We start from the raw sequence: 10,709 nt of genomic DNA, 5'->3' as shown, positions 1-10,709 counted from the left end.
GTGTCTCACCAATGTAGAGGAGGCCACATTGGGGGAACCAGCTACGATAGACGACCTCAAAAAATTTGCAAGTGAAGTGTTGTCTCACCTGGAAAGACTGCTTGTGGCCCTGAGTGGAGGTAAGGGAGGATGTGAATGGACAGATGTAGCATTTATGTTGCTTGCAGTTATATGTGCCAGGATAGAGATCAGTGGGGTGGGAGATGAATGGATGAAAGCAGAGAGTTGGAGGTGGGGGGGGAGTTGAAGATGTGTTTGGTGATAGGGTCCCACTGAAGATGGCGGAAGTTGCAGAAAAGGACGCGGAGGCTCATAGCATGGTAATAAGGACAAGAGGAACTCTGTTACTCTTAAGGCGTCGGGAAGATGGGGTGAGAGCAGATGTTCAAGAAATGGAGGAAGTGCGGGTGGGGGCAGCATCAATGGTGGAGGAAAGGAAACCATGTTCTTGGAGGCCTGGAAAGGAAAGGCTCATCCTGGGAACAGATATAGCAGAGATAAATGAACTGAGAAAAAGGAATAGCATTTTTACACATGGTTAAGAAGATGTATAGTCAAGGTGGGAATTGGTAGTATTATAAAAGATGTCAGTAGACAGTTTGTTTCCAGAAATGGAGACAGAGAGATCAAGAAATGGAAGAGAGGTGTCAGAAAAGGACCTAGTGAATTTAAGGGCAGGGTAGAAGTTGGAGGCAAAGTTGATGAAATTGTTGAGCTCACTGTGGGTATATGAAGCAGCACCAATACAAATGTCAATGTAGCGCAGGATGAGTGGGGAGCATTACCAGGGAAGGCTTTGAACGTGAATTATTCGACATTGCCAACAAAAAGGCAGGCATAGCTGGGGCCCATGCAGGTGCCCATGGCTAAACACTGAGGAGGGCAACTGGTTGGTTCTTTGTTTTTTTGCCATTTATATCCTATTTGTTTCAATTGCATTATTTTCTCCCCAAATTAATTCCTGTTGGGAATCTCCTTATGGGAACTCTTAGGGAGAAATGGACCTAAAGCATGTGGTATGTTATTTGACCTCTTGAGGCTTCCTGCTATTTTGGTCAGACTGTGGCCTGTCTACAATTAGCTCCCCATCTCTCCAATTTCTTCCAGCCTCCAACATTTTGAGATCTCCTCCACTGCTAACCTCACAATCAATCTCAGTTTTAACCATTCCAACGTCAGCAGCATACCTACAGCTGGCAAGGGCTAGGTTCCAGAATTTCCTCCCTAAGACATCCTTTTGTCTTGCCACACACATAAAAGTTGCTGGGGGAATGCAGCAGGCCAGGCAGCATCTCTAGGAAGAGGAACAGTCGACATTTCGGGCCGAGACCCTTCGTCAGGACTAACTGAAAGAAGAGCTAGTAAAAGATTTGAAAGTGGGAGGGGGAGATCCGAAATGATAGGAGAAGACAGGAGGGTCCTGACGAAGGGTCTCGGCCCGAAACGTCGACTGTACCTCTTCCTAGAGAGGCTGCCTGGCCTGCTGCACTCCCCCAGCAACTTTTATGTGTGTTGCTTGAAATTCCAGCATCTGCAGATTTCCTCATGTTTGTGCTTTTGTCTTGCCATTTCGCTTTCCTTTTTTAAGAGCGCCATAAACTTAATCTCTTTGCTTTTAGCTTTTGATCACTTGCCTTAACTTCTGTGTAAGCAGTGCAGAGTGAAGTTTTCTTTGATTATGCCATGTGAAGTGTTTTAACTGAGTAGAAACACTCATGGAAATAAATTGTGGTTATTGCTGTCTCTTGTCCAATTTGTAAAACTTTAGAGAATATCTCTGTATACACTGGACTAATAACAATCTATTTATTTCACTCTGCAACCAATCTAGTCTTTATGGGATTTACTGGGGATGGAGGGAGTTGGTTAACATTTGTCTGTTATTCTTCATTATTGAAGACTGTTACATGTAAATTCATCTACGATTGTTCATTACCTGTTTGTTACAGGAATCCAGGATGGAGACTTAATCCAAAGGATCTGTTCCTATTGAAACTTCCAATAAACCCAAAAAATGAAAGCTCTGGAATTCTCTTCTGAAACTGAAATCAAGCTCAGAATAAGATATATCATCACTAACTTCTCTGATGTTATAATGCGTGATGGATAATTACTTCATGCTTTTTTCTGCTAACGCTGCTTTCTAAATAACAGCTGCCATTTGGAAAATTACAAATGTGCAAGTGAACTTCTAACTCACAGCTTTTTAAACATTTCTGGTCGTAAATGGAAGTCAGTCTTCAGCTCTTAAAATGAAGACCATCAGACCATAAGACATAGGAGCACAATTAGGCCATTCAGCCCATCAAGTCTGTTCCGCCATTCCATCATAGCTGATCCCAGATCACACTCAACCCCTTACACCTGCCTTCTCATCATGTAAATGGAAACCAGCAATCATTTTGAAGTAAAAAAAACACAGATTTGCAAACAATCTCTGTATTTTGAAAACACCCTCTCTCTGGGAAAGCAAATGTTAGCTGACTACACCTGCTTTATTGTTGTTCAAGAGGTCCGTATAAGTCAATGGGTTGTTTAATTTGAGTTGTTTTGAACAGACAAGCTGACTCTTAAATTGCTTAGTTCAAGGAAGCTTGCAGAACAAATGGATAATATCATTTAGCATATCAATAACTAACGTGTTTTATTTGGAAGTTTTATATGCTCAAGGAAGTTAGCTTTACAGCCTTTGCTATGCTCTAAGTCTCCAAAAATGATTTTAGACTATCTGCGAAGTCACTCAAGAGGTAGAAAAAGTGTATAAACACAGAGAGCAATTTGGGCTTATTAGCACTGAGGTAAGGAATTTCAAGAAGAAACAATGAAGAAACAGAGCATGAGTGAGAATCCATTCCTCCAGCTTTGTTTTTTGTGATGGACAATTTATTTGTCTGCAAATTGCTGGTATGTCATTTTAGTTTATAGGAATTATACCTGTGCTTAATGAGTTTATTGAGTTTAAGAAATCCTTAATGCTTTGTGCTTTATGTTTAAGAAATGGCATGTGTTTTAGGAATCGTTTGTAATTTGAAAATGTTTTATAATGTTTCAATGTTCAATATAATGATTCAATAATTCAAGACAAGACAGACATCCTCTGAAAATATGGAAATATTTAAGACAGATATCCTCTGTGAGTTTTAAATGTGTTTTAAAAGTGTTGTTTGGACTTAAACGTGTATCACTGTAAATAAATGAACAGTGTTTAAACCACTTTGTTCACTGGAAGTATCTTCTCTTTGGGAACCAATTTCTCAAATAGTGGGTATTAGTAGTTAATCTCACCATGGAGAATAAACAGGGAAGTAACCTTGTCTTTGAAGGCTGGGTAGTTACAGTATAAGCTCGCTTTAGTGAGAATACTCATGGCCACTTATATCCACTGTGGTGTCTGAAAAGAGGATGCTGTCTAAGTTGCATGCCATCTTGGTCAATGTCTTCCATCCAGTACATAATGTACTGGGTGGGCACAGGAGTACATTTAGCCAGAGGCTCATTCCTCCGAGATGCAGCACAGAGCGTCATAGGAAGTCATTCCTGCCTGTGGCCATCAAACTTTACAACTCCTCCCTTGGAGGGTCAGACACCCTGAGTTGATAGGCTGGTCCTGGATTTATTTCGTAATTTACTGGCATAATTTACATATTACTATTTAACTATTTATGGCTCAATTACTATTTATTATTTATGGTGTGACTGCAACGAAAACCAATTTCCCCCAGGATCAATAAAGTATGACTATTAAAGTTTTAGTTTGAGTTTAGAACTTTGTGGTTAGCAAACCAAAACCCACCACAATTGATACTTGTTTTGTAACAGCAGTGTATTGCAAAGGTGTAAAAAAATAAACAAACACTGAAAAAAAAACCGGTGAGATATGTTTCGTGGGTTTATGAACTGTTCTGAAATCTGATGGCTGAGGTGAAGAAACTGTTTCTGAATCACTGCATGTAGGTCTTCAGGATTCTACAGCTCCTCCCATTGGTAGTAACAAGAAAAGGAAATGTCCCACATGATGAGTTTCCTTAGTGACAGACACTGTCTTCTGAGACACTACCTCCACAGAATCACCACAGTGGTAGATGAGTATGTCAGTGATAGGGCATGCAGATTTGCTGATTCTATAACACTCTACAGCCCCTTGTGATTCTATGCGTTGGTAACTCCATACCAGTTAGTGATACAACCTGTTAACATGCATCGATAGAGTTGTGTAAAAATCTTTGGTAACATATAAAGTAGAGTTGCCGGTATGCCTTCTTTGCCTTGCGGACTATCACCTCATTTATAATGTTTCTTAAAGCATAAACCTTTGAACAAGCTTCAGCTGATCTTGTTTTATATCTCCTTATGAGTCTTGACTTTAAACGTTCTGACGAAGAGTCTTGGACAGTAAACATTTACTCTATTGTTTTCCCACAGATCCTCTCTGACCTGCTGAATGTCTTCAGCATGTTCTGTTTTTATTTGAGATTTCCAGCAGATCTTTTTATTTGATCAGCAAGCTTGCTTTATTACTTTGAGAGAATGTATCATATCAGATGCATCAATTAAATGTGTTTTGAGAGTAGGCTGTAAGAAGTTGTCATTAGTTTTAATTTTCCATGGACACCACAAACATCTGTTTCACTTTGACTTGTCACACAGACCAATGCGTTTTGATTGGTGAATCAGTCAGTAAACTGACAGACTTTATGGCCTTTCAGTCACAAAATATACATTGGGAGGCAGGGGAAAATATAAAGCCAGCAATGACTCAGGTGTGCAGGGAAGCATTACGGGAAAAGAAATGTTGACAATAGACCTCAGAGAGAGGGAGAAAAGCAGGTAAAGTAATTAAAATTACACAAGGCAAGCTAAGCAAGCAAATAATTAAAAAGAGTGATAAGGTTGACGAGGTGTGAGTGGATTTTCAAAAAGTTCAGCCTACTGGGGACGGAAACTTGGGTTCGCTGCAGAATTGTGAAATGAAGTTAAATTTATTGACTGGTGTACCCAAGATATACCTTGAGCTTGGTTGCCCAATCCAAGCCCGATGGATCCAATGATGCATGCTGGGTTTGTTGGCAGGTATCAAAAAAAGATTGTGTGTTCTTTGGTTCTGAATTGCTGTGTGTAAAATTGAGTTTGAATTGTCTATAGTTGGATCAAATGCAGATTAGAATTTGCCATCTTCAGGCCAGCTCCACTTTGGCTGTGGTTCTGTGCGATTGGGTCAGAAAGAGATTGGCTCTTGTGAGTTTGCTTTGGATTAGCTTTGGTTGGACCTAATTGGGATTTACTGTGGTCTGCACAGATTTGGTGGCATCAGGTTCAGATTGACCATAGTTGGCTTGGTTTTGGATTGGCTGCAGTTGGGTTAGATCTGGTTTGGTTGTGTTTGGTTTGGATTTAGATTGGCTGTACTAAGAATACCCGTACTTGGAATGGTTTCAGAGAGATTGTGGTCAGGTTGATTCAGACTAGGCATTTTGACTGCAGCTCATAACGCACCTTCTCTCAGCAGGAATCAGCGGTAGAGGTAACGGGGCAGTGTCAGGCAGTCTTAGAGTATATAAAAGAGTGCTTTGACTCAACACAACTAAACAATATAGCCACGAAGGTGAGAATCTTGAGAAAGCATCAGAGTGCTTGGTGCCAGTGATAATGTCTCCTCCTAAAGAATTTAATCTGAATGCAAAACACTGAGAAATCTGGTCGACTGAGGAAAATTCAACGTAGATTTCTGCAGAAAACTTCACACCAACGACACAGATAAGGTCTGACCATTTAAAGAGCATTCAGCCAAGCTTGCAACCTTCTGTTGGGGCTTTTGTTCCTGATTGAGGTCTTTGCTGTGCATGCACATGCTCTAACACCATTGAGTGATATGAAATGGGTGTTGTGTGTCTATTGAACTTAGTGGCTCAGTAGAATTTCTGTGTCACTATTTCACATTTGACTGACAACTGGATGACTGAAATCCAAATTATATCTATAATTAAACTTATGCCTCAATTCAATGAGGTAAGAGCTGGAGAAAGGGGATTCATCCACTGCATATGACATGCGGCTCCAGTTGGTTTGTGAGGCTTTGGGTAGCTGATAGGTATCATATGAGAAGGCACAGTTTTAAGGTGTTTGGAAGTAGATACAGAGGAGATATTAGGGGTAAGTTTTTTATACAGAGAGTGGTGAGTGCGTGGAATGGGCTGCCAGCGACTGTGGTGGAGGTGGATACAATAGGGTCTTTTATGAGGCTTCTGGATAGGTATATGGAGTTTAGAAAGATAGAGGGCTATGGGTAACCCTAGGTAATTTCTAAGGTAAGTACATGTTCAGCACAGCATTGTGGACTGAAGGGCCTGTATTGTTCTGTAGGTTTTCTATGTTTCTATGTTTCATCTATGTACATTTTCAGTATATCATCCAGAGATTTCAAAACAGCTCAAAACCAGCACCGTAATCCATAAATGATAAATTAGTGCTCTATCTACAGTATATCTGATTTGAATGATATTTTTCAACAAAGAACTTTTGACAGAAAATGTTAACCCTGTTTCTCTTTCCATAGATGTGGCTTGACCTGCTGAATATCTCCATCCCAACTGTTCGTATTATTAACGTGAGGTGCTGTCTAAAAAAGGCCACATCCATCGTCAAAAATCCCCAACACCTTGCAACTACAATCAGGATGTGTAGAGTCCTGAAACCCCACACCACCAGGTTCAAGAGAGCTACTTCCCTCCAACCATTCTTTTCTTGAACCAAGCAGCAAACCTGTAGTCACTATGGTTTAGCAGTGTTATGACCAAATTAATCGCTTTGCCTTAAAATGGATTTTTTGTTCTAATTGTGCACTTCATCGAAAAAACTGAGTATAATTTATGTTTAATTTGCTTTTTTTTATTCTGAATGCTGCTTATATGATGCTATATGCTTGTGATACTGCTGCAAGTGGGCTTTTCATTGCACCTATACATACATGTACTTGTGTTTATGAAAAAAAACCTGACTTTGATTTTCCATTTTTATTTTAGATCTCCAGAATCTCAGTATTTTTTTGAATTACCTTTTGCAGAAGTGAAATATGAACTCATCTTCATATGTTGTAGAAAATTAGCAAGGTATTTCAATCGACTTTCTATCTAGCATCAACTGCTAGTTGCATGATGTTAATGTTCATGTGTTTCTCATAGAAAGTACAGTAGAAAAAGATACTACTAATGGACAATCCATTTGCCCTTTCTGATGTCAAGGCAGCTTCTGTTAAGTTTCTGAACTAATTCTGAATGCCCACAGCTAATATTTTCTGTCCTGGCTGTGTCATAAATGAACCCAACACAAAGTCAAGTCCAGGTGCGTTCTTTGCATTGTCTGATTCGCTAGCACAGAATTTGTCCATACTTTAGATATTTTTAATGACTGGCCTCCACCATCCTCAGGGGCAGAAAATTCCAGCGATTCACTACTGTCTGAGAGAAGGGATTTTTATACATCTTAGTCTTAAATAGCCAACCACTTTCCTGGTACTACTTATATCCCCTTGTTCAGAACTCCTTTAAAAGGCAAATTCTATTTAGCTTGTTACCTTAAACAACTTTATGAAATCTATCTTGTTGATTGAGAAAAACTTTTTAAAGTCTTTCAAATGCTTGTTAATTTAAAATGACAGTTTAAAATCTTTTCAAAGTCTTATTTATTTTAAAAGACTTGCATGCTTTTGCCGCTTGATAATGGAAAAGTGTTTTTACTTCTTTCTGAAATGTTTAATATTTTTTCCAAGAGGCTTGTTAATTTGAAGTAAGACTTTTCGTATTCTTTTCCACAGGCCTTTTAAAATCTTAAAACAAAATAACATAAATTCTCCGTAATTTCCACCGCCTCCAACGAGATCCCACCACTAAGCACATCTTTCCCTCCCCCCCCCCCCGGCTTTCCACAGGGATCGCTCTCTATGTGACTCCCTTGTCCATTTGTCCCCTCCATCCCTCCCCACCGATCTCCCTCCTGGCACTTATCCTTGTAAGCGGGACAAGTGCTACACATGCCCTTACACTTCCTCCCTCACCACCATTCAGGGCCCCAGACAGTCCTTCCAGGTGAGGCGACACTTCACCTGTGAGTCGGCTGGGGTGATATACTGTGTCCGGTGCTCCCGATGTGGCCTTCTATACATTGGTGAGACCAGACGCAGACTGGGAGATCGTTTCGCTGAACACCTACGCTCTGTCCGCCAAAGAAAGCAGGATCTCCCAGTGGTCACACATTTTCGTTCCATGTCCCACTCCCATTCTGATATGTCTATCCACGGCCTCCTCTACTGTAAAGATGAAGCCACACTCAGGTTGGAGGAACAACACCTTATATTCCGTCTGGGTAGCCTCCAACCTGATGGCATGAACATTGACTTCTCAAACTTCCGCTAATGCCCCACCTCCCCCTTGTACCCCATCCGTTATTTATTTATATACACACATTCTTTTTCTCTCTCTCTCTCCTTTTTCTCCCTCTGTCCCTCTCTCTATACCCCTTGCCCATCTTCTGGGCTTTTTTCCCCCTCCCCCTTTTCTTTCTCCCTGGGCCTCCTGTCCCATGATCCTCTCATATCCCTTTTGCCTATCACCTGTCCAGTTCTTGGCTCCATCCCTCCCCCTCCTGTCTTCTCCTATCATTTTGGATCTCCCCCTCCCCCTCCCACTTTCAAATCTCTTACTAGCTCTTCCTTCAGTTAGTCCTGACGAAGGGTCTCGGCCTGAAACATCGACTGTACCTCTTCCTAGAGCTGCTGCCTGGCCTGCTGCGTTCACCAGCAACTTTTATGTGTGTTGCTTAACATAAATTACAATAGCTTGTTAACTTGGTTTCACAGAAGCTTGAAATGTTTTTGAATAAAAGTTTCTAAAATCTTTGAATCTTCCAGAGGTCTGAACAATACATATATCTGAAGCATTAAGGCTAATTCAAAAGGGGTAGGCTATTGCAGTATTTTCACTTCTTGTTAAGTTTGTATGTGAAGCTGCTCTTAAAGTTCCACATGATGTCACTTTCAGGGCTGAAAGAAATAGGAAGTGATTGAGCCATTGAGTCAGAGTCATAAAGCACAAAAAGTGACCTTCTGGAGAATTGTGAACATCACGAAAACCAACTTACCCTTCATAGTGTCTGTCTAACACTTCCTGCAGCCTTGGGGTAGCAGCCAAGGTAACAACAGACTTTTCCCATCATGGTTATTCTGTCAGGTCAGGGCCTTGCCTTGCTACTGGTACCACATAGCCCAGTACTACCTGTCTCGGTCAGGTTGTTGGCGACTCAACTGGCACACCCCCGGTGCACTCCGGTTAACCAGGGAGGAGGGTGTGTAGGCACCCAGCAGGACTAAGAACAAAACCTGTCAAAGGGCGGATGAACTCTTTGTGAGTCAACGGCCACCTACTGTCTGTATGAGGAGTGGTGCACCACACAGTCTTTCGTTTTGCGCCTTGTAAGGCATTATGATGACAGACAACCCAACAAACCCTATGCTGCCAGAGCCGGAAGTGCTCAGGAACTCTGCGGAACACCCAGACCCTGGCCTAGACAGGCAGTATGATTATGCAACCTCAAACCCCACAGAGAGTCTGACAAGGGGGCCAAGCGAACTGCGCCCCTTTTGCGTTGTAAGGTAAAAACGATCATCTCAACCTTCAACGCAAACACCATCCGCCTCTTTCCTTGATGCACAGAGTTGGCATCACAGGCAAGCAGCTAGAAGATCTCCATCCTGGCGATCCAAGAACACCATCATGTACACCCTGACGAAGAGATAAGGTTCACAGAGGTAGAGGGGATGCACCTCATCACCTCGTCTGCATGGAGAGAGCCGACGACGATGTCATCACAAGGTGGAGTAGGGCTGATGTTGAACACCAAGGTGAAGGAGGCACTGAGGGGCGTAGTCTCAGTCAGTGACAGAATTCTTACTGCAGAATTCGACGGAAACCTGACAACCTCTGTCATCATCTGTTACTCCCCGCACAACTGCAGCAAGGAGAAGGAAGTGGAGGCCTTCTACGGTAAACTTCATGAAGCTGTCACTTCAATACCAGCGCATAACTTCTTGGCTGTGCTTGGCGATTTTAATGCCCAGGTCAGACTGGAAGATGTTCCATACTCATAACGAGACTTTACCAACAGAAATGGACAATATCTAGTTGACTTCATCCAGGAACACAGTCTCATTGGTGCCAACACACAATTCAAGAAGCGAGCTGGTAAACTGTGGACATTTGAAAACAGAGCCTCCATCTGCAGGAAACAGCTCGATTACATCCTCGTAAGAACAAAATGGCGTAATTGTGTGACCAACACAGAAACCTACAGCACCTTCAACTCGGTCAGTTCTGATCACAGAGTAGTGTCAATGCAAGTGAGACTGAGCCTGCGGCAACCCAAAGGCACAGGTCCCAAGGAGAAGATAGACTGGAAGGCATTCTCCTCACAACCTATTCTTCAAGCCCAGTACACAGTGGAGGTGAGAAATTGCTGCGGCCCACTGGAAAGGGGGGGGAGGAAGAGACTGCCACCGACCGCTATCAATGGGTCATAGACGCACACACAGATGCAACAAAGAGTTTGCCTACTGTGAAGCAAACTAAGGAGAGTCGGATCTCGAAACATCCTGATGTTGTCGCAGCAAGAGGTGTGGTCAATGCTTGTCATGCCGAACTTCGAAGGAGCGAAACAGAAGA

General features: G+C 42.0%; 1 pseudogene; it reads left to right on the top strand.

Moving 5' to 3' along the window:
• Positions 1-278: 278 nt before the first annotated feature.
• LOC134344007 (craniofacial development protein 2-like) lies at positions 279-10,408 on the top strand (annotated as a pseudogene).
• The last annotated feature ends 301 nt before the right edge of the window (positions 10,409-10,709 follow it).

Source organism: Mobula hypostoma, chromosome 1 (assembly GCF_963921235.1).
Source record: "Mobula hypostoma chromosome 1, sMobHyp1.1, whole genome shotgun sequence".
Taxonomy (NCBI): domain Eukaryota; kingdom Metazoa; phylum Chordata; class Chondrichthyes; order Myliobatiformes; family Myliobatidae; genus Mobula; species Mobula hypostoma.
Note: the sequence above shows the minus strand (reverse complement) of the source record. Positions and strands in the feature narration are given on the sequence as shown.